General features: G+C 41.8%; 1 protein-coding gene and 1 long non-coding RNA gene across 4 annotated transcripts in view; both read right to left on the reverse strand.

Moving 5' to 3' along the window:
* The window catches only part of SAXO1 (stabilizer of axonemal microtubules 1), a 133,425-nt gene that overhangs the window by 60,156 nt on the left and 51,420 nt on the right, over window positions 1–21,849 (reverse strand). The gene's annotated exons all lie outside the window — the stretch shown is intronic.
* Window positions 14,437–14,961, reverse strand: LOC117098614. Its single transcript, XR_004443491.1, has 3 exons — window positions 14,941–14,961; window positions 14,598–14,661; window positions 14,437–14,517 (listed from the first exon to the last, which is right to left on the reverse strand). It is a non-coding gene; the product is annotated as an uncharacterized LOC117098614 (long non-coding RNA).

The following is a 21,849-nucleotide window of genomic DNA, read 5'->3' on the forward strand; positions in this document are numbered from 1 at the left end:
AGGTGCAACATGGTTTAACAATTTTGATACATTCCTTAGCAAAACATAATTTCTTTAAAAACACATCGACTGCATTACAGTGACTCCATCAGGCAAGACACATGTCAGGGAAAAAGCATGAGAAAATTTGGCAGGTATGTCTAACGTGTCAATAAATTAAACGAAGTTTATTTTCACAAAACCAAATGGTCAGACTTGCTCATGGTTTCCTACCAAGAAGTAAGAATTACTCCCTAGAGACAGTAATCAAAGCACAATTAGACCAGGCCTGGAATTTTTTTAAATATACTATCCTTTCTTCACACATGATTGCACTTTCATTCTTAGCAGAGATCCTTAACTCAAAGAAATACTAATGGGCTTTTCTAGCTTTGGGTCCTTCTGTGATAATATGCAATCATAACACAGATTTTTTTTTTAAAAAAAAGCAATTCATTTACAGCTACTACTACATATCCCTCACAATGTGTCCATTCATTTATTCATTTAATAAATAATGGCACAGCCTGTTGGGTTGGTCTCTTTCATACACAGACAAACAAAAACTTTTTTTCTTAATAATGTCAAAATGTTTTAGCCCCTGGGCAGGAATTTATCACTGTTAGAATATTCCATTAAGGTCCTATTTGAGTAAAAGTTTTTTAATAAAATGAAACTATTGTAACAGGATAACTCTGTATTTTCAAAATGTAGTAAATGGTCAAAGAACAGAGAGACCAATGGAGGAAAGTAGACACAATTTTAAAACAAACCAGATTTAAGATGAATGACAGTATTTGCCACAGAAAATAAAATGGGAATTTGACCCTATGAAAAGAAGTGATATTTTTCCTGCAGCATAACAGAACTCAAGTAGTCTTTTCCAAAAAAGGAAGAAGAAAGGTGCCTCACTTCATCTACAAAGACTGAAAATAAAGTTTATCTGAAAATATCTACAAAATTCCAGAAAGATTCAATAGTAGGAAGCAAGGGGGCAAAGGGTGTCACACACAGTTCTGCAGGTTGTATACTGCACAAGAGTAACACATCTAAGAGGGCACTGCTCACTTCAGAGACATTGTTAGGTTGTATATTTATTTTGACAATGTTTCAAGGGACAATAGCAAAGGGCATTCTTTTAATAAAATCAGCATGACAATTTTCTGACAAATGGAAGTAAAATGTATTGAGGAAGAGGTGCCTGTTTCCAATTTGCACAAAGACTTCATGTAGGCTAGCCATGTCCCAAATAAAGAAATTATGGTTAATATACAACACAATTCAGGTGATTCCTTGGAACAAATTGCTGCATCAAATCAACTTTTCAACCCAATGCTTTGCACACAAGCATTCCATGAATGTTTATTAAATAAACAAAAAACCAGCAAGGTGATTGTCAGGCACAGTCCTCTCAAGTGATTAACAAGGATGTTACCGGAGACACTGTCATGATTTCATTGCTATCGAAGCCGATTATCTCAGCACAGAGAAGAACTGGGAGACTTCAGATCACACCCCTTCACCCAGGGAGAGCCACATTTTCTCTCCCTCTTCCTCATACTCCAAGAACAAACTCCAAGATGACAGAACTGCAGGATGGCAACAGCGCTGATCACTTAGTCATGGCACAAAGAGAGCCTCTGATTTTGCATGATTAATAAATCTTCATTATAACTGAGATTTCAGAGTTTATTTGTGACTGCAGCATAGACTAGTATTACTTTACTAATATGCTAAGGCAAGGAAATACGATCCATGTGATTTCCTCCGGTAGTCCACCTGCTCAGCCTCCTGTGACCTCCTGTATTCAGTAATATTATGAGGGCAACGGTGTGGGTAAACAAGAGCAAAAACTCGAGTCTCTTCCTTGGGCCGTATGGTAGCCCGTGCCTGTAATCCCAGCACTCTGGGAGGCTGATGCAGGAGGATTGCTTAAGCTCAGGAGTTCAAGGCCAGTCTGGGCAACAGATGGAGACTCCACCTCTACAAAAAAAACTAATTAGCTAGGCATGGTGGCACATGCCTGTCATCCCAGCTACTTGGAAGGCTGAGGTGAAAGGACTGCTTGGGCCGGGGAGGTTAAGGCTGCAGTGAGCTGAGATGGCACCACCTCACTACAACCAGCGCAACAGAGTGAGACCCTATCTCAAAAAAAAAAGAAAAGAAAAAGAAAAAACAAACAGCTCTTCCTCTCTACAACTTCATAACTGAAAACTGAAGTCTTCTATGAGGACTCCACATTTTCAGGCTCTGTCATGTTTCCCTTCAAGGGTGATCCCAACTTCTTTAAACACTACTCTAAGATCCCTGAAATAATCTTACTAGCATCTGCTTAACTACAGAGAAAACAGCAGACCCTTATGGCTTATTTGAAAAAGCACAGAATGAGGAGTCATAGATTTTAGTTTGAGTTTTGCAACTTCCTAGCCACAAAGTGACTCTGAAAGTGAGTATCAGCAATAAAAAAGCATGTATCAGTGACAAAGAGCACAGAATCCTCTGTGAGCATCAGTGTCCTACTCTTTAAAAAGGACTACATTATGAAACAAGTGAAAACGCTGTGAAACAGAACATACAAGAATAAAGAAATATTAACAACAAAAAAGCATCCATTCAAATTTCCCTAGGTATCCAGAGCTATGAGTCACCCAGACCCCTAAATGTCCTTTCAAATCCTAAGGTGAGCAAAAGCGTTCCCAATTAGACATGCAGGAATGTCTTTATATGTATGTATTATGCCAAGCTATATGCACAAGGCTAATAAAATTTCAGCTTACATCTGTATGGCATTCTACAGTTTATTAAGTTCTTTCATATACATTAAATCATAGCAAAGCTGTGCATTTTATATGTTGAATGTATATTTTATAAAGCACTTGGGCCCTTTGGATAATCAATGTATGCACTATATGCATGCCTATTGTATGCAACAAGGAGTATAATGCTATTATTTTAAATTATTACAGTGATGTAAATTGCAGTATCTTTACTTTTATAATATATTAGTAACCACATTTATGATTTATATGATGCTGAGCACTTTGTCAAGAATAAAACCCCTAATTAAAACTAGACTCCTATGGGAAAATATGATTCACTTTATAATGATTCACTTTACATTGACTTCCAGATCACACAGCAACCCAAATCATGGTGTACCTGAGCACAGTTTGTGAAAATAATTATTAATCAGAGGGGAGTATAAAAACCTTTGGGAACTTCCCCTGTGTTGTGACCATTCCCCTATAAGATGTATGCTTTTTTATTTTAATAAGAAATAAGATCATTTTACTTTAAAGGGATCAAAAAAAGTTATAGAATGAGTTATATTGGTCAAAATAGGGTATGACTGATCTCTCCTATCATCTATCATTACTTGGAAAATGGCAAATATCCCACCTCCTTTTAATGGCATCATCTGAGAATGGCTTTGAGACTAGCAAATTAGTAAAACAAATAAAATGATGCCAAAACAGAACATTCGATGCCTCTTTCTTTTCCTTCCCTATTGCTTTTAAGTGAAACTGAAGACCAGTCTCCTACATCTGATACCAAGTGACTAATTCAATTAAGCTCAAACTGAAGTTCTGTTTTATATAGATATTAATACTGTCTACATTCATGTTTACAAAAAAGCTTTGAAATTTTTTTGGTATATTGATGTTATCTGAAGCCCAAGTGCTCAAATAGCCATAGTTACTAATGCAGATTTATCATAGAGAACTTCAAAAATATACATTTAATGTATACAGATGACCAATTCATACAGAGCATGAGCTAAAGGAAAATTTACTTTTTTAGCCATCACGCGCACGCACGTGCGCACGCACACACACACACACCCATCTCGTGATACTTCATTCTTCAAATGTTTCATACTTTCAGGCTTTTTAAAAAATAATAATAATAATAAACAACTCATAAGTTATACAATCATAAAAAGAGCTAAGAAGTCATACATCAAATTCACTTCAGACCATGTTGAAATAAAGTTTTTAATCCGAACTGTGTCACTCCAAGTGGGTTCTCAGCATGTAGGTGGCAGGCAGCTTTTCATGGTGTACAACTTGAGGGACATAAGCTCTTTACCTGTCCAAAAGGAACTTCAATATCATGAGTGAAGTGGCCAACATTTCAGCCATTGCTCTTACAGACTGTAACCACTGAGGAACAAGGGAGATGAGAGAAAAGGAATTAACTTTTTTTGAATATGCACCACATCAAAAAGGAGTTTCTTTACCTATGTTATCTTACTTGAACCATCAAACTGTCTCTTGGGCAGGTATTGCCACCTTTATTTTGCAAAGGAGAGAGAAAAGATGTTCCAAAGGATTAAGCAATTGGCCCAATGCCACACAGGTATGCTCAGTGGCAGGCTGAAGCCACATTTGATTTCGGTGCTGCCTACACTGCAAACACCAAGCAGGAGTCATGGACTTTTTTTTTTTCCCCTAACAACTACCAAATAATCCACACCCTACTTCCTATAGCCTGTAATGACAGGCATTTAAAAGCAAGAAAATCAATATATTCAAAGGGTTTAACAAAAGTTCCCAGTTAAAATGGCAACCTCAGAGAGACCAGGGCTCAGCCAGTCAACACACATTAACTCATGACAATGGGACAATTTTACAGATATGACTTGTTTGTTGCCGAGCACTTTGTCAGGAAATTAAACCCCTGATTAGAACTAAATTCCTAGCAGGGCATAGTGGCTCATGCCTATAATCCCAGAACTTTGGGAGACCAACGTAGAAGAATTGCTTGAATCTCAGAGATTGAGGCTGCAGTGAGCCATGTTTGCACCACTACACTCAAGTCTGGGTGACAAATATGATTTGCTTTACAACAGGGGTCCCCAACCCCTGGGCCATGGACCAGTACTGATCCATAGCCTGTTAGGAATCAGGCTGCACAGCAGGAGGTGAGTGGCAGGCAAGCAAGTGAAGCTTACTCTGTATTTACAGTCACTCCCCATTGCTCACGTTACCACCTGAGCTCTGCCTCTTGTCACATCAGCAGCATCATAGGAGTGCAAACCCTATCAGTTGCGTGCTCCTTATGAGAATCTAATGCCTGATGATCTGTCACTGTCTCCCATCATCCCTAGATGGGACCACCTTGTTGCAGGAAAACAAGCTCAGGGTTCCCATTGATTCTACATTACGGTGAGTTGTATAATTATTATGTATTACAATGTAATAATGATAAAACTAAAGTGCACAAGTCAGGGCATGGTGGCTCACGCCTGTAATCTTAGCACTTTGGAAGGCCAAGGCAGGTGGATCACCTGAGGTCAGGAGTTCAAGACCAGCCTGGCCAACATGATGAAACCCCGTCTCTACTAAAAACACAAAAATTAGCCATGCATGGTGGTACACGCCTGTAATCCCAGCTACTCGAGAGGCTGAGCCAGGAGAGTCACTTGAACCTAGGAGGCAGAGGTCGTAGTGAGCCAAGATTGCAGTACTACATTCCTCCAGCCTGGGCAACAGAGCAAGACTGATACATGCACACGTATGTTTATTGCGGCACTATTCACAATAGCAACAACTTGGAACCAACCCAAATGTCCATCAATGATAGACTGGATTAAGGAAATGTGGCACATATACACCATGGAATACTATGCAGCCATAAAAAAGGATGAGTTCACGTCCTTTGCAAGGACATGGATGAAGCTGGAAGCCATATCTCTGAGCAAAGCATCACAAGGACAGAAAACCAAACACCGCATGTTCTCACTCATAGGTGAGAACTGAACAATGAGAACACCTGGACACAGGGAGGGGAACATCACACCCTGGGGCCTGTCATGGAGTAGGGGGCAGGGGGAGGAATAACATTAGGAGAAATACCTAATGTAAATGATGAGTTAATGGGTGCAGCAAACCAACATGGCACATGTATACCTATGTAACAAACCTGCACGTTGTACACATGTACCCTAGAACTTAAAGTATAATAAAAAAAATTAAAATTAAAAAAGTGCACAATAAATGCAATATACTTGAATCATCCCCAAACCATCTCCTGCCCACACTCACCAGTCCACAAAAAAAATTGTCTTCCACAAAACCACTCCCTGGTGCCACAAAGTTGGGGGAATGCTGTTTTACACTAAGATCTTGAGATCTTATGGCTACCAAAACCTGGCTGAAGAGGCTTCTGTAAAAACTCAAGAGACTACTAAGTTTAAAAGCGATCCAGGAATGAGGAAGTCAGAGAGTCTATGGATGATAACACTGAATGAATGCTATTTTTTAACATCTATCCCAAAATGCCAGGCACGATTTAATCCTGAGAACTCCCCAATGAGATAGGTGCAATTTGTCACATCATCCCATTCTACAGATAAGGAAAATAAGGCTAAAAAGATTTATAAAGTTGCCTACTCCCCACTACATATCACTTTCCCTGGGCTGCCATAACAAAGCCCCAGAAACTGGGTGGTTGAACCAGAAGTTTACTGGCTCACAGTTCTAGGGGTTAGAAATCAATAATCAAGGTGTCAGTTCCTGTGAGGGCTGTGGGGGAGATTCTGTTCCATGCCTTGCTCCAAGCTTCTGAGAGGCTCAGGCGTTCCTTGGCTTGTAGCTGGGATTCTCCGTGTCTTCACATTGTCTTCCGTCTGTCCATGTCTGTCTCAGTGTCCAAATTTCCTCTTTTAATAAGGATGCTACTCATGCTGGACTAGGGCCCACGCTAATGAGCTCATGTTACCTCAACTACCTCTGTAAAGACTCTTTACCAAATAAGATCATATTTGGAGGCTGGAGCATTCGGACTTCAACATCTTTTGAGGGTGTGCAATTCAATCCATAACACACAGCTAGGAAGTGGTCAGGCTGCATGCAGTTAACCACTACTCTATAAACCTGGCACCTCTTCAGGGAGGCCAAGGTGAAGGGCAGAGGACCTCCAAGTGACAGAGTTTAGAGACAGACGTGGGCAGAATGGAAGCAGAAAGAATGAGGGAGATGACTACCATCTCATGAGTGTGTATATTCTAATGACTTAAGAACAATTTTTATTTTTTTAGACGGAGTTTAGCTCTTGTTGCCCAGGCTGGAGTGCAATGGTGCGATCTCGGCTCACCGCAACCTCCACCTCCCAGATTCAAGCAATTCTCCTGCCTCTGCCTCCAGGGTTCAAGCAATTCTCCTGCCTCAGCCTCCAGAGTAGCTAGGATTACAGGCATGCACCACCACACCCAGCTAATTTTGTATTTTTAGTAGAGATGGGGTTTCTCCATGTTGGTCAGGCTGGTCTTGAACTCCCAACCTCAGGTGATCCGCCCACCTCGGTCTCGCAAAGTGCTGAGATTACAGGCGTGAGCCACCATGCCCAGCCAGAACAATTTTTTTTTTTTAAGTTCTGGGATATATGTGCAGAGTGTGCAGGTACGTTACATAGGTATACGCGTGCCATGGTGGTCTGCTGCACCTATCAACACGTCATCTAGGTTTTAAGGCCCACATGCATTAGATATTTGTCCTAATGCTCTCCATCCCCTTGCCCCCCACCCCGCGATAGGCCCCAGTGTATGTTGTTACCCTCCCTGTGTCCATGTGTTCTCATTAAGAACATTTTAAACATTACACCTCACATCTGTTGAGGGCTCATCCACGATCATGCCTGCTATGTGGCCAGCACCGTGCTAATCCTGCAGAAGCTACAGGACTCAACCTCAGCCTCTGCCTTCAGTCAGCTTTCCTTCTCATGGCTCAGCCAGCTTGGAGGGTGAGAAGGTGCAGACATGTCCCATGTAATCAACAGAGTGAAAGACATCACATCAAAGACTGTACAGGAGAGGTATGTTACAGTGCACTATGAAAATACAGAGGAGCACAGCCTATTTCCATTCCAGATGGCTTCAAGAGAGAACAGGCTCTGCTGTGGGTAGGATTTCAACAGAAAGGGGGTATAAGGTAAAAACATAGAAGTCAAAGGGAACCAACACTCATCAAGACCTTCATATGGAGACGCTAGGCTGGGGGGTTCTTATGTAAGCTACTATATTCAATCCTTAAAGTCACCCTGTGCCATCAATATTATCCCCAATTTACGAGAGAAGCAGCTAAGGCTTGGGAAATTCCAAGGGGGGTAAGTCCAGAATCCTAACCCCCAACTCAGCTGAAAAGCCAAAGGTCTCGGATACCACAGAACTCAGGTACCTGGCTCTCCAGAGGTTGACAAGAAAGGCGAACCTACACTATGAGTTAAACCAAATCAACTTAACCATTTCTGACTCTAAAACAAATGCGAAAGTATGGCCCAGAATGAAAACATTAGAGAATCCTTTTATTAAAAAATTTCAAGTCTGCTCAAATTTACTGCTGTAAAATAAAATAGGTTACTGTAGCCAAAATACAGGAAAAATTCAGAAAGGTATCAAGTGGTCATGTTTAAAAATGGAAGCGATCATGCCGCCAGTAAGGGTAGCTATGCATATGTGGGTGTGTTTGTGTATATATTTTCACATGTACATTTTCTCCCTTAAGCCACTAAAACCTTAGGAAAATTTTATGACAACAATGTGCCATGTACGTAAAAGATGGATGGGTTAAAGTTACTGTTTTCTTAGGATCTGTCTGGCATTTGACAGCCATGCACCAGTGCACTATCTGGAAAGATTTAGGACTTCAGCTGTAAAATTATTTATTAGTTGTTATTTATACTACGTGCTCACTGGCAGACCACCCAGTGCTGTAACAATAAAAGCAGTCACGCTGCATCTTTCCAAAACAAGCAAAAGACCAAGGGGGCTGCCTCTGGGTGTCACCACTGAAGGATGTGGCTTCCGGCAGGGAAGTATGTTAAATGTTTTGAAGGTGCTGCAATCCTAACAGAGACCCCAGGAAATGGAAACCGCCTGGGCTCAGCAGGAGCACTTGCTCGGGTAAACCGTCCTCCTCTCCTGGCCTCAGTTGTCATCTACAAAAGGAAGGGCTGCCCCCAGAGTCCCTAAGATCCCTTTCCCTCTGAATTCTAGACTGTAAAAGACTGAAAGCTATTAGCAGTTCCACACTAACCCCCAGGATGCAATCTGGGGCTAATCTCAGTGCCTGGGGGCCTCAGGATCTGACAGGCTGCCAACATCTCCTCTACATCCCAACTGGACCTGTTAGTGAGCTAACAAGACATGTTTGAACATTCTTAAAGGCCTCAAAAGAAAAGTTCCTTGCGCAATGTTTAACTTTATTAAGTATGTCAAGGTTGTGGTTCCATTAGACCATCCAAGAAGAGACTGAGTTTTTCTTTTTGAAATGTAGAAAAATAACTATAAAATGTCACACTTCTACTACTTATGCTTATTTAAATAAATAAGCACCAAAAATAACTAATAAAGCAAGATTCTCCCTCCCTTTCCTCCCCATCAAAGATACCTTTGGGGATTTTTAATTATTTCCCTGTCTAAAAACGTAAGCCAATGCAGACACGCCAATATCCTCTTCTATAAGTACACAGGATTATTCCATATTAATCCCCTCCTTTCTAGCGACCAGTCTCTCTCTCTCCCTCTCTCTCCCTCTCTCTCCCTCTCTCTCTCTCTCTCTCTTATCAGCCCAGTCTCGCTCATGGGATAATTAACTCAGGGAGCTTTCCAGTGGTCTTAGGCCAGCCTCCTAATTTTTCCAAGACTGAAGTAACCCAAAGTGGTTAAAAAGTTATCTGTCCAACCACGGTCACCTAGGCTTACTGTCTGAAGTAGAATTTGTGATTCCAAGCCCTGCTCCTCTCCCACTAAAGAAGAATGTTCTCCTGGCTTGCAAGAAAGAACACAAGGGATGCTGCTGCTATTCCCTTTTTTAAGCCTTACTCCTATTTATGATTCCTAAACCTGGCTGCATCCCAGTCACTTCTAGGGACCAAGTCCCACCCCCAAGCCTGATGAATCTACTCACAGAATCTACAGTTTTTTCAAAGTCCCCCCAAATAATTCAGGTTTAGAAATTACTGCACATTCATACCAAATACAAAAATAAAGAAAATAAAAAGAACACAATATAGAGAACTTTAATAATATTTTTCCTTTCCAAAAGTTTTATTACATAGGCTGGGTGCGGTGACTCACGCCTGTAATCCCAGCACTTTGGGAGGCCACATCGGGAGGATCACTTGAGGTCAGGAGTTTGAGACCATCCTGGCCAACATGGTGAAACCCCATCTTACCAAAAATACAATTAGCTGGAAGTGGTGGTGCATGCCTGTAATCCCAGCTATTTGGGAGGCTGAGATAGAAGAATCACTTGAATCCAGGAGGCGGAGGTTGCAGTGACCCAAGACCGTGCCACTGCACTCCAACCTAGGCAACAAGAGTGAAACTACATCTCAAAAAATAAATAAATACATAAAAATAAAATAGGCCAGGCGCGGTGGCTCACGCCTGTAATCCCAGCACTTTGGGAGGCCAAGGCAGGCAGATCATGAGGTCAGGAGATCAAGACCAGCCTGGCTAACATGGTGAAACCCCATCTCTACTAAAAAAACAAAAAAATTAGCCAGGTGTGGTAGCGGGCACCTGTAGTCCCAGCTACTCGGGAGGCTGAGGCAGGAGAATGGTGTGAACCCGGGAGGCGGAGCTCGCAGTGAGCCAAGATCACGCCACTGCACTCCAGCTTGGGCGACAGAGCGAGACTCCATCTCGAAAAAAAATAAAAATTAAATAAATAAATAAAATAAGGTTTTATTATATAAATTTCCAAATATATTCAAAAGTAGAAATCATTTAATGAATCCCCAAATAAGTATCATCTATTCCTCACAATTATCCAGATTTTGCCACACTTGCTTTATCAATCCCCTTTTCTTCTTTGCTGCAGTATTTTAAAGTCAGTCCCAGAAATCATCCTTACATACAGCCATCCACCACTTAATGACAGGGATACATTCTGAGAAATGCATCAGTGGGCAATTTCATCACTGTGCAAACATCTCAGAGTTGACTTATACAAACCTATATGGTGCAACCTGCTATACACCTAGGCTATATGGTATAACCTATTGCTCCTAGGCTGTAAGCCTGTACAGCATGTTACTATACTGATTACTGTAGGCAATTATATACCCAAGCATACAAAAGGTGCAGTGAAAATACAGTATTAAATCTTATGAAACCATCATCATATATTCAGTCTTTTGTTAACCAAAATGTCCTTATGCAGCACATGAATGTACTTCAATATGTATCTCCACAAAAAAAGCATTTGACAAAATTCAGCATCCTTTCTCGATTAAAAAAAACACTCACTAAACTAGAAATAAAAACGTCATAATATGATAAAGGCCATGTATGAAAAACTCACAGTGGATATCATACTTAATGATGAAAAACTGAAAACTTTTTCCTTAAGATCAGAAACAAGGATCCCCACATATACAACTCCTATTCAACATAGTATTGAATGTTCTAGCCAGAGAAATGAGGCAAGAAAAAAACCTAGTAAAAGGCATCCAATTGGAAAGGAAGAGGTAAAATTATCTCAGTTCACAAATGACATGATCTCATATGTATAACCCTAAAAAAAAAAAAACTAGGCAAATTTAGGAGGCACTTCCAAGATGGCTCAATAGGAACAGCTCTGGTCTACAGATCTCAGCAAGACTGATGCAGAAGATGGGTGATTTCTGCATTTCCAACTGAGTTACCTGGTTCATCTCATTGGGACTGGTTGGATGGTGGGTGCAGCCTATGGAGGGCGAGCCAAAGTAGGGTGGGGTGTTGCCTCACCTGGGAGCACAAGGGGTCGGGGGATTTCCCTTTCCTTACCAAGGGAAGCCATGAGTGACTGCACCTGGAGGAACCATACACTCCTGCCCAAATACTGTGCTTTTCCCACAGTCTTCACAACCAGCAGACCACGAGATTCCCTCCCGTGCCTGGCTTGACAGGTCCCATGCCCACGGAGCCTTGCTCACTGCTAGCACAGCAGTCTGAGATCGACCTGGGATACTGGAACGTGGTGGGAGGAGGGGCATCCGCCATTGCTGAGGCTTGAGTAGGTAGTTCTATGCTCACGGTGTAAATAAAGAGGCAGGAAAGCTCAAACTGGGCAGAGCCCACCACAGCTTAACAAGGCCTATTGCCTCTCTAGATTCCACTTCTGGGCACAGGGCATATTTGAAAAAAAGGCAGTCGACAGCTTCTACAGACTTAAACATCCCTGCCTGATAGTTCTGAAAAGAGCAGTGGTTCTCCCAGCATGGCATTCAAGCTCTGATAACAGACTGCTTCCTCAAGTGGGTCCCTGACCCCGGTGTAGCCTGACTGGGAGACACCTCCCAGTAGGGGCTGACCGATACCTCATATAGGCAGGTGCCCATCTGGGATGAAGCTTCCACAGGAAGGATCAGTCAGCAATATTTGCTGTTCTGAAGCCTCCGCTGGTGACACCTAGGCAAACAAGGTCTGGAGTGGACCTCCAGCAAACTCCAACAGACCTGCAGCTGAGGGGCCTGTCTGTTAGAAGGAAAACAAACAGAAAGGAATAGCATCAACATCTACAAAAAGGACATCTACACCAAAATCCCATCTGTAGGTCACCAACATCAAAGACCAAAGGTAGATAAAACCACTAAGATGGGGAGAAACCAGAGCAGAAAGGCTGAAAATTCCAAAAACCAGAACACCCCTTCTCCTCCAAAGGAACACAACTCCTCACCAGCAAGGGAACAAAACTGGATGGAGAATAACTTTGATGAGTTGACAGAAGTAGGCTTCAGAAGGTCAGTAATAACAAACTTCTCCCAGCTAAAGGAGCATGTTCTAACCCATCACAAGGAAGCTAAAAACTTTGAAAAAAGGTTAGATGAATGACTAAGTAGAATAACCTGTATAGAGAAGACCTTAAATGACCTTGTAGAGGTGAAAACCACAGGAGAACTGCATGAAGCATACACAAGCCTCAATAGCCAATTTTTTTTTTTTTTGAGACTGAGTCTCGCTCTATCGCCCAGGGCTGGATGCAGTGGCCGGATCTCACTGCAAGCTCCGCCTCCCGGGTTTACGCCATTCTCCTGCCTCAGCCTCCTGAGTAGCTGGGACTACAGGCGCCCACCACCTCGCCCGGCTAGATTTTTGTATTTTTTTAGTACAGACGGGGTTTCACCATGTTAGCCAGGATGGTCTTGATCTCCTGACTTCGTGATCCACCATCTGGGCCTCCCAAAGTGCTGGGATTACAGGCTTGAGCCACCGCGCCCGGCCCTCAATAGCCAATTTGATCAAGCAGAAGAAAGAATATTAGCAACTAAAGATCAAATTAATGAAATAAAGTGAGAAGACAAGATTAGAGAAAAAAGAGTGAAAAGAAATGAACAAAGCCTCCAAGAAATATGGGACTATGTGAAAAGACCAAATCTATGTTTGATTGGTGTATCTGAAAGTGATGGGGAGAATGGAACCAAGTTAGAAAACATTCTTCAGTATATATCCAGGATAACTTCCCCAACCTAGCAAGGCAGGCCAACATTCAAATTCAGGAAACACAGAGAACGCCACAAAGATACTCCATGAGAAGAGCAACCCCAAGACACATAATTGTCAGACTGACCAAGGTTGAAATGAAGGAAAAAATGTTAAGGGCACCCAGAGAGAAAGGTCAGGTTACCCACAAAGCGAAGCCCATCAGACTAACAGCAGCTGTTTCTGCAGAAACCGTACAAGCCAGAAGGGGCCAATATTCAACATTCTTAAAGAATTTTCAACCTGGAATTTCATATCCAGCCAAACTAAGCTTAATAAATGAAGGAGAAATAAAATCCTTTACAGACAAGCAAATGCTGAGAGATTTTGCCACCAGGCCTGCCTTACAAGAGCTCCTGAAGGAAGCACTAAACACCGAAAAGAATAACCAGTACCAGCCACTGCAAAAACATGCCAAATGGTAAAGACCATCGAAGCTATGAAGAAACTCCATCATTTAATGGGCAAAATAACCAGCTAGCATCATAAGGACAGGATCAAATTCACACATAACAATATGAACCTTAAATGTAAATGGGCTAAATGCTCCAATTAAAAGACACAGACTGGCAAACTGGATAAAGAGTCAGGACCTATCAGTGTACTGCATTCAGGAAACCCATCTTATGTCCAAAGACACACATTGGCTTGAAATAAAGGGATGGAGGCTGGGCGTGGTGGCTCACACCTGTAATCCCAGCACTATGGGAGGCCGAGGCGGGCGGATTATGAGGTCAGGAGATCGAGACCATCCTGGCCAACACGGTGAAACCCTGTCTCTACTAAAAAAATACAGAAAATTAGCTGGGTGTGGTGGCGGGCACCTGTAGTCCCAGCTACTCAGGAGGCTGAGGCAGGAGAATGGTGTGAATCCGGGAGGTGGAGCTTGCAGTGAGCCGAGATCACGCCACTGCACTCCAACCTGGGCGACAGAGCGAGACTCCATCTCATAAATAAATAAATAATAAATAAATAAAGGGATGGAGCCATCTAGGATCTGGGGAGTGCCTCTGCCCGGCCACTGCTCTGTCTGGGATGTGAGGAGCGCCTCTGCCTGGCCACTGCCCCATCTGGCAAGTGAGGAGTGCCTCTGCCTGGTTGCCCTGCCGTCTGGGATGCGAGGAGCGCCTCTGCCCGGCTGCCCCACCACCTGGGAAGTGAGGAGTGCCTCTGCCCAGCCACCACCCTGTCTGGGAAGTGAGGAGAGCCTCTGCCTGGCGGCCACCCCATATGGCAAGTGAGGAGCGCCTCTGCCTGGCCACCCAACTGACTGGGAAGTGAGGAGCGCCTCCGCCCGGCTGCCCACCATCTGGGAAGTGAGGAGTGCCTCTGCCCAGCCGCCACACCGTCTGCGATGTGAGAAGCGCCTCTGCCCGTCTGCCGCACCAACCGGGAAGAGAGGAGCCCCTCGGCCCTGCCACTGCCCTGTCTGGGAAGTGAGGAGTGCCTCTGCCCGGCCTCCGCACCGTCTGGGATGTGAGGAGCGCCTCCACACAGCTGCCCACTGTCTGGGATGTGAGGAGTGCCTCTGCCCACCCGCTGCCCTATCTAGGAAGTGAGGGGTGCCTCTGTGCAGCTGCTGCCCCATCTAGGAAGTGAGGAGGCCTTTGCCCAGCCCCGGCATCATCTGGGAAGTGAAGAGTGCATCTGCCAGCCCGCCCCACCGCCTGGGAAGAGAGGAGAACCTCTGCCCCACCGCTGTGCAACCCTCCAAGTGTGAAGTGACAGCCTTCTGTGTGATCTTTCTGCCCTCCCCAAGTTTGCATTTTTGACATTAAAGTTTACTTTTTAATTAAAAAAATAAAACTAAAAAATTAAAGGGATGGAGGAAGATCTACTAAGCACACAGAAAGCAAAAAAAAAAAAAAAAAAAAGGCAGGGGTTGCAATCCTAGTCTCTGATAAAGCAGACTTTAAACCAACAAAGATCAAAAGAGACAAAGAAGGCCATTACACAATGGTAAAGGGATCAATTCAGCAATAGCAGCTAACTGTCCTAAATATATATGCATCCAATACAGGAGCACCCAGATTCATAAAGCAAGTCCTTAGAGACCTACAAAGAGACTCAGACTCTCACACAATAATAATAGAAGACTTTAACACCACACTGTCAGTATTAGACAGATTGAGACAGAAAATGAACAAGGATATCCAGGACTTGAACTCAGCTCTGGACCAAGCGGACCTAATAGACATCTACAGAACTCTCCACTCCAAATCAACAGAATAAACATTCTTCTCAGCACTACATCACACTTATTCTAAAACTGATCACATAATCCGAAGTAAAACATTCCTTGGCAACAGTAAAAGAACAGATATCATCACAAACAGTATCTCAAACCACAGTGCAATCAAATTAGAACTCAGGATTAAGAAACTCACTCAAAACCGCACAACTACATGGAAACTGAACAACCTGCTCCTGAATGACTACTGGGTAAATAATGAATTGAAGGCAGAAATAAAGATGTTCTTTGAGGCCGGGTGCGGTGGCTCATGCCTGTAATCCCAGCACTTTGGGAGGCCGAGGTGGGCGGATCACAAGGTGCAGAGATTGAGACCATCCTGGCTAACACGGTGAAACCCCGTCTCTACTAAAAATACAAAAAATTAGCCGGGCGTGGTGGCAGGTGCCCATTGCCCCAGCTGCTCAGGAGGCTGGTGTGAACCCGGGAGGTGGAGCTTGCAGTGAGCAGAGATCATGCCACTGCACTCCAGCCTGGGCAACAGAGCGAGACTCCATCAAGAAAAAAAAAGAAAGAAAGAAAAGATGTTCTTTGAAACCAATGAGAACAAAGACACAACGTACCAGAATCTCTGGGACACATTTAAAGCAGTGTGTAGAGGGAAATTTAGAGCACTAAATGCCCACAAGAGAAAGCTGGAAAGATCTACAATCAGCACCCTAACATCACAATTAAAAGAACTAGAGAAGCAAGACCAAACAAATTCAAAAGCTAGCAAAAGGCAAGAAATAACTAAGATCAGAGCAGAACTGAAGGAGATAGAGACACAAAAAAAACCCTTCAAAAAATCAGTGAATCCAGGAGCTGGTTTTTTGGGAAGATCAACAAAATAGATAGTCCACTAGCCAGAGTAATAAAGAAGAAAAGAGAGAAGAATCAAATAGATGCAATAAAAAATGATAAAAGGGATATCACCACTGATCCCACAGAAATACAAACTACCATCAGAGAATACTATAAACACCTCTACACAAACTAGAAAGTCTAGAAGAAATCGATAAATTCCTGGACACATACCCCCTCCCAAGACTAAACCAGGAAGAAGCTGAGTCTCTGAATAGACCAATAACAGGTTCTGAAATTGAGGCAATAATAGCCCACCAACCAAAAACAGTCCAGGACCAGATGGATTCACAGCTGAATTCTACCAGAGGTACAAAGAGGAGCTGGTACCATTCCTTCTGAAACTATTCCAAACAACAGAAAAAGAGGGACTCCTCTCTAACTCATTTTATGAGGCCAGGATCATCCTGATGCCAAAGCCTGACAGAGACACAACAAAAAAAGAGAATTTTAGGCCAATATCCCTGATGAACATCAATGCAAAAATCCTCAATAAAATACTGGCAAACCGAATCCAGCAGCACATAAAATGCTTATCCACCACGATCAAGTTGGCTTCATCCCTGGAATGCAAGGCTGGTTCAACATATGCAAAATAATAAATGTGATCCATCACATAAACAGAATCAATGACAAAAACCACAGGATTATCTCAATAGATGCAGAAAGGGCCTTCAATAAAATTCAACACCCCTTCATGCTAAAAACTCTCAATAAACTAGGTATTGATGGACTGTATCTCAAAATAATAAGAGCTATTTATGATGAACCCACAGCCAATATCATACTAAATGGGCAAAAACTGGAAGCATTCCCTTTGAAAACTGGCACAAGACAAGGATGCCCTCTCTCACCACTCCTACTCAACATAGTATTGGAAATTCTGCTAGGGCAATCAGGCAAGAGAAAGAAATAAAGAGTTTTCAATTAGGAAAAGAGGAAGTCAAATTGTCTCTGTTTGCAGATGACATGACTGTATGTTTAGAAAACCCCATCATCTCAGCCCAAAACCCCCTAAGCTGATAAGCAACTTCAGCAAATCTCAGGATACAAAATCAATGTACAAAAATCACCAGCATTCCTATACACAAAGAACAGACAAACAGAGAGCCAAATCATGAGTTAACTCCCATTCACAATTACTACAAAGATAATAAAATACCTATGAATACAACTTACAAGGGATGTGAAGGACCTCTTCAAGAAGAACTACAAACCACTGCTCAATGAAATAAAAGAGGACACAAACAAACGGAAAAATATTCCATGCTCATGAATAGGAAGAATCAATATCATGAAAATGGCCATACTGCCCAAGGTAATTTATAGATTCAATGCTATCACCATCAAGCTACCATTGACTTTCTTCATAGAATTGGAAAAAACTACTTTAAAGCTCATATGGAACCAAAAAAGAGCCCGCATTGCCAAGACAATCATAAGCCAAAAGAACAAAGCTGGAAGTCATGCTACCTGACTTCAAACTATACTACAAGGCTACAGTAACTAAAACAGCATGGTACTGGTACCAAAACAGAGATATAGACCAATGGAACAGAACAGAGGCCTCAGAAATAACAACACACATTTACAACAATCTGATCTTTGACAAACCTGACAAAAACAAGCAATGGGGAAAAGATTCCCTATTTAATAAATGGTACTGGGAAAACTGGCTAGCCATAAGTAGAAAGCTGAAACCAGACTCCTTCCTTACACCTTAAACAAAAATTAACTCAAGATGGCCTAAAGACTTAAACATAAGATCTAAAACAATAAAAAACCTAGAAGAAAACCTAGGCAATACCATTCAGGACATAGATATGGGCAAAGACTTCATGACTAAAACACCAGAAGTAACGGCAACAAAAGCCAAAATTGACAAATGGGACCTAATTAAACTAAAGAACTTCTGCATAGCAAAAGAAACTATCATCAGAGTGAATAGGCAACCTACAGAATGGGAGAAGATTTTTGCAATCTATCTATCTGACAAAGGTGTAATATCCAGAATCCACAAAGAACTTAAATTTACAAGAAAAAAACAAACAACCCTGTCGAAAAGTGAGCAAAGGCTACAAACAGACACTCCTCAAAAGAAGACATTTATGCAGCCAACAGACATATGAAAAAATGCTCATCATCACTGGTCATCAGAGAAATGCAAATCAAAACCTCAATGAGATACCATCTCATGTCAGTTAGAATGGCATTCACTAAAAAATCAGCAAACAACAGATGCTGGAGAGGATGTGGAGAAATAGGAATGCTTTTACACCATTGGTAGGAATGTAAATTAGTTCGACCATTGTGGAAGACAGTATGGTGATTCCTCAAGGATCTAGAACTAACAATCCCATTACTGGGTATATACCCAAAGGATTATAAATCATGCTACTATAAAGACACATACACACGTATGTTTATTGCGGCACTATTCACAATAGCAAAGAGTTGGAACCAACCCAAATGTCTATCAATGACAGACTGGATAAAGCAAATGTGGCACATATACACCATGGAATACTATGTAGCCATAAAAAGGATGAGTTCATGTCTTTTGCAGGGACATGGATGAAGCTGGGAACCATCATTCTTAGCAAACTATCACAAGGACAGAAAACCAAACACAGCAACTTCTCACTCATAAGCGGGAGTTGAACAATGAGAAAACTTGGACACAGGGCAGGGAACATCACACCCTGGGGCCTGTCATGGAGTAGGGGCCAGGGGGAGGGATAGCATTGGGAGAAATACCTAATGTAAACAACGAGTTGATGGGTGCAGCAAACCAACATTGCACATGTATATCTATGTGACAGATCTGCACATTGTGCACATGTACACTAGAACTTAAAGTAAAATAATGAAAAATGCAAATTTAACTTGAAAAAAAATTCTAAAAACTGTTTGAACTAACGAATGAACCTAGGAAGGAGGTGTAGGGTACAAAACAAACACACTAAAGTCAGGTGAATTTCTGCACACTAACACTGACAATCTGAAAATAAACAATTTCATTTACAATAATGTCAAAAAGAATAGAACACTTAGGAATAAATTTAACCAAGGAAGCGAAAGACTTTCACATTTAAAAAACTACAAGACATTGCTGAAAGAAATTAAAGATGACAAATAAATGGAAAGACACCCCATGTTGATGGATTGGAAGTCTTAATACTGTTAAAATGACAATATTACCCAAAGTGATCTACAGATTCAATCAAGCTCTATGAAAATCTGTGGCCTTTTGGCCGAAAATCCTTTTCTGAAGTTCATATTGAATCTCAAGGGACCCAAAACAGCTGAAATAATCTTAGAGAAAAAAAAAAAAACTAGCATAAGGACAGACATATAGACCAGTGGTATAGAATAGAGCCCAGAAATAAACCCTCACATATATGGTTAAGTGATTTTCAACAAAAGTATCAAGACTATTCAATGTGGGAAGGACAGCCTTTTTTAACAAATGATGCAGGAAAAGCTGGATATCCACATGCAAAAGAATGAAGTGGGACCCTTACCTAACACCATGTACAAAAACTGACTCAAAATGGATCAAAGACCTAAGCATAAGAACTAAAACCATACAAACGTCGAGAAGAAAACATAGGAAAAATCATGACATTGGATTTGGCAATGATTTCTTGGCTATGACATCAAAAGCACAAAACCAAAAAAAAAACAAATTGGACTTCATCGAAATTAGAAACTTCTGTGCAAACAACACTATCGAGACAGTGAAAAGGTAAGCTACAGACTGGAAAAAAGTTTGCAAATCTGATAAGGGATTAATATCCAGAATATGTAAGAATTCCTACAACCCACGAAAAACAAAACCAATTTTAAAATGGCAAAAACAAAAAATAAACAAAAAAACTCACCTTGAGTAGACATCTCTCCAAAGAAGGTATACAAACAGCAAAAAGGACATGAAAAGATATTCAATATCGCTAGTCATTAGGGTAATTGCAAATCAGAATCACAATCAAATACCACTTCACACCCATTTGGATGGTTATTACTTTAAAAAAGAAAGTAAAGTGTTGGCAAGGCTGTAGAAAAATTAGAATCCTAGTGCATTGCTGGTGGGAACATAAGATGGCGTAGCCTCTGTACATAACAGTATGATGGTTTCTCAAAAAGTTAAACATAGAAGTACCCTATGATCCACCAACTCTACTTTCCGGTATATATATCCAAAAGAATTGAAAGCAGGAACTGAAACAGATACTTGTAGACCAATCACAGAAGCATTATTCCAATAGCCAAAAGCAGAAACAACTCAAATGTCCAACAGATAAACGAATAAACAAAATGTGGTGGTAAACACAAATGACGGATCATTCAGTCTTTTTTTTTTTTTTTTTTTTTTTTTTTGAGACTGAGTCTCGCTCTGTCGCCCAGGCTGGAGTGCAGTGGCCAGATCTCAGCTCACTGCAAGCTCCGCCTCCCGGGTTCACGCCATTCTCCTGCCTCAGCCTCCGGAGCAACTGGAACTACAGGCGCCCGCCACCTCACCTGGCTAGTTTTTTGCATTTTTTAGTAGAGACAGGGTTTCACCGTGTTAGCCAGGATGGTCTCGATCTCCTGACCTCGTGATCCGCCTGTCTCGGCCTCCCAAAGTGCTGGGATTACAGGCTTGAGCCACCGCGCCCGGCTCATTCAGTCTTAAAAACCCTAGAAGAAAATCTAGGTAGTACCATTCAGGACATAGGGATGGGCAAGGACTTCATGTATAAAACACCAAAAGCAATGGCAACAAAAGCCAAAATTGACAAATGGGATCTCATTAAACTAAAGAGCTTCTGCACAGCAAAAGAAACTACCATCAGAGTGAACAAGCAACCTACAGAATGGGAGAAAATTTTTGCAACCTACTCATCTGACAAAGGGCTAATATCCAGAATCTACAAAGAACTCAAACAAATTTATGAGAAAAAAACAAACAACCCCATCAAAAAGTGGGGAAAGGATATGAACAGACATTTCTCAAAAGAAGACATCCATACAGCCAACAGACACATGAAAAAATGCTCGTCATCACTCGCCATCAGAGAAATGCAAATCAAAACCACAATGAGATACCATCTCACACCAGTTAGAATGGCAATCATTAAGAAGTCAGGAAACAATAGATGTTGGAGAGGATGTGGAGAAATAGGAACACTTTTACACTGTTGGTGGGATTATAAACTAGTTCAACCATTATGGAAAACAGTATGGCGATTCCTCAAGGATCTAGAACTAGATGTACCATATGACCCAGCCATCCCACTACTGGGTATATACCCAAAGGATTATAAAT

This window comes from Trachypithecus francoisi, unplaced genomic scaffold (assembly GCF_009764315.1).
Source record: "Trachypithecus francoisi isolate TF-2019V2 unplaced genomic scaffold, Tfra_2.0 Lachesis_group16, whole genome shotgun sequence".
NCBI lineage: Eukaryota > Metazoa > Chordata > Mammalia > Primates > Cercopithecidae > Trachypithecus > Trachypithecus francoisi.